The following is a 3,235-nucleotide window of genomic DNA, read 5'->3' as shown; positions in this document are numbered from 1 at the left end:
GGGACTGCCGGGCGGCACGAAGGGGCTGCTCGAAGCTACAGGCGCCTGCCGGCCACTCAGCGCCTCAGTGGCCTCTGCAACCACCTCAGCCGTCGCTGCCGCTGCCGCTGCCGCTGCTGCCCGGCCCAACCCAGTCAGTGCAGCGCCGCCGCCGCCGCCACCCGGCCCGCCCACTGCGCTCGCCGCTCGCAACTGCAGCAGTCTGCCCGACACCCGCAGGGAAGGGAAAGGCGGCGGGAAGCCGCTCCCTTTGCCCCCTGCTGGCGCGGAGGAGGAACTGAATCTCCGCCCGCCGCAGCCCGCGCCTCCGGCTCCGCCCCGCCCCGCCCTGCCCTTCACGCGTCGAATCAGGGATTCCAGACGCTGGAAAGGCCAGGCGCTTCAGGCCAACCTCCTCCTCCGCTTTCTCACCGTCGGCTGATTACTAAGCAGCAAGCCGCAGTCCTGAGAAAAGGGACTTGGCCAAGGTCACACTGCGGTGCGTGAGAAAGAATCCGGAGGCTCTGGTTCCCAGCACTCTCGATCACCCTGTCCCAATTCAACAAGTAATTATTGAGCTCCTGAAGTGTGTGTGCCCAGCACTGTGCAATGACCTGCAGGGGAAGTGGGCCAAGTAGGAAGAAATAGTCCCTGCTTCACCCTTGATCACCTAACCCCAGAACTGCGCAACAGCCACCAGGCTACTTAGAGTTGCTGGACACGTAGTGTTCTTTTGTGCTCTGTGCTCTTGCACGCATTATGCATTCTGCTTGGAATGCCCTGCCGTTTCTCCACTGCTAATCCTTAAAGCCCAGCTCAAACGTTACCTCCTCTGTGAAGCCTTCCCTGACTCCCAAATGAGACTTAGGTATTTCTGCCAATGCTCCCGTAGAAGATACATTATGGCGCTAAACTTGTTCAACTTAAATCAACTTACATGCTTTTCTTTCTTCCTACCTGTTTCCCTTTTCTCTGTTTTCTAGACAGTGGTTCCAGATCTTGGACGTGTAAAATTTTTAAAAATAGAGGAAAACACAACATTGCCAATTACTTATTTTGCCAAACAAAGACAATTTTTAAAACTACCTACTATTTCATAAAAGGAAGAACATTTTAATATAAAATGATAAGGACATAATCTCTCAATAAAAATATATTTAGCTTCACGGGAAAACATCACAATGAACTTTGAGGGAAGCATAGAACTAAAGTAGGTGGAAAGAAGAGGAACAGTGAAAGAATGCAGGAGGAAGGGAAGGAGAAAGGGGATTGGAGAAGTGGGGAGTTTTCACCCGAGCCCCAAACAGTCTTAAACTCGGTGCCTTGTCCTACCAATGCAACTTATAATGAAAACAACTCCTCAACCACTCCTTAAAATTTACGTCTTGCTTCAGTTATTTGTTTACCCAACTGTTGATTATGTGTGTCTTCTTTAACTTAATTTAGAGATTGTAGAGGTGAGAGTGATGATGGTTTGAACTGCGGTCCCAATGCACCCATTCTCAGGGGCCTGGGACTAGTGAGATAGAATGGCCCATAGCTTAGTCCCCACAAACAAGAGACTTGATTGTCCAAATGAAGCAAGAGTCAAGTGCTGCATTATAATGTAGGTACTCAGGTAATAGCACCAGAAAGTCTTAATAAGAAGCTAACAAAATAGCCTAATTTAAACATATATTTTGTACACATACTTTAATAGGACAGTGTTTTTCAAACTGGAATCCAATGACAGTCTGAGTTTTTCTACAAGTATGTCTTACTTTTACATCCAGTTTCAAGCATATTCTGGAGTACCTGGATGACTGAATGATAACAGCTGCCACATAATTTGGACATGTATTTGGGTCTGTTTTTAAAATCAAGTTGGCACACGGTAATACTACTTTGTCATAAGCTAGTGAGAAAATAAGTGAGGTGAACCTCCTACTTCATGGCTTACTGTACAAATGAAGATTTTCCAGTAGTTTGCGAGAGGAAAGTGATGGGAAAGGAGAGTCCTCACAAGACATACAAGCATGCTGAAGGTCAAGAGCACACACTGGCCAGTCAGTAGTATGTTCAGGTTTCTAAGGGCAGTTTTGTCTCAGCAAACATCATGTATCACATTAAATGAACATTATTTTTTATTTGTGCATAGTTTGTAAATTTACTTTGGTGTTGAATTTGTATAATAGCTTTATGAACAGCAGAGTTCATATTTAGTTTTGTTTGTTTATATTTAAGAAATAGTAGTATAAAAAGAATTTACATAAATGATTGGGTCTGAGAGAATGTTTTTCTTTTAAGAGTTCCCTTGAATATAATTTTCAGCTGAGAAACAGTGATATAATGACAGTACATAGAGTATGCGCACTGTGTGTAATGTTTACTTAAATACGTGGTAATTATGTACTAATACATCTTTACTATGCTCTTAGCCACTAGGAGTTGATAACTGTTGTGCATCCTCCCTTCTTGCCCCACTTCAATTTGTTTGGTTTGTCCCTTGGGTGTACCTAGTCTGAATGCATTTACCCAATTCGTCCCTCCCTTCCATTATAATGGAATGGCATAATTCTAATATGTATGTATTAGTTCCCTACCTTCTTTGAGGGTCTGGGCCTGGAAGGAAACTCTGGAGTGATCTACCTTCCTCAGATGCATAACTTAGTACCCAGATAGTTGATGAACTGCAAGAGGGTTGTGAGAGACTGAACAGGATTGAGAATTGCCAACCAATCTTTATCGTTGTAGTTACTATTGGATAGAAAAATATTGAACTTGACCCAATGATCTATGATCTAACCCTTATAATTTTTTCATGTGATTGATGGATGCAACGTATGAGTGTGTATGTATTTACATCTATATCTACATCTATATATACTAAATAATAATATATATTTTATATATATATATATATATATATATATATATATATATATATATATATATAATCAGCTCCCCAAATATCACCAACACAACCTGAAAAACAAAGCTTGAGGATATTACTTATCACAGCAAGGGAGCACATCTATTCCACAAAGATTTGGCAGTGTCTCAGATGGAAGAGGTAAGGATAGAATTCATTAAAATTGGAAGTTTGGTTTAAAGTAGAGATTTCAGTGTGGAGACTCAATTAGGATTCAGAATCATGATACAACAGTCTAAGAGTGGTGGAAGCAGCAAGGCAAGAATTGAGGTAAGAAATTCAGAGAAACTTAGGGTGCAAACTTTGTTGATGCTTTCCAGTGAAGAATTGGTGAGTCTTTTGGGA

This window comes from Leucopleurus acutus, assembly GCF_964270905.1.
Source record: "Leucopleurus acutus genome assembly, chromosome: X".
Taxonomy (NCBI): Eukaryota; Metazoa; Chordata; class Mammalia; order Artiodactyla; family Delphinidae; genus Leucopleurus; species Leucopleurus acutus.
The sequence above is the reverse complement of the archived record's forward strand: the minus strand, read 5'-3'. Positions refer to the sequence as shown.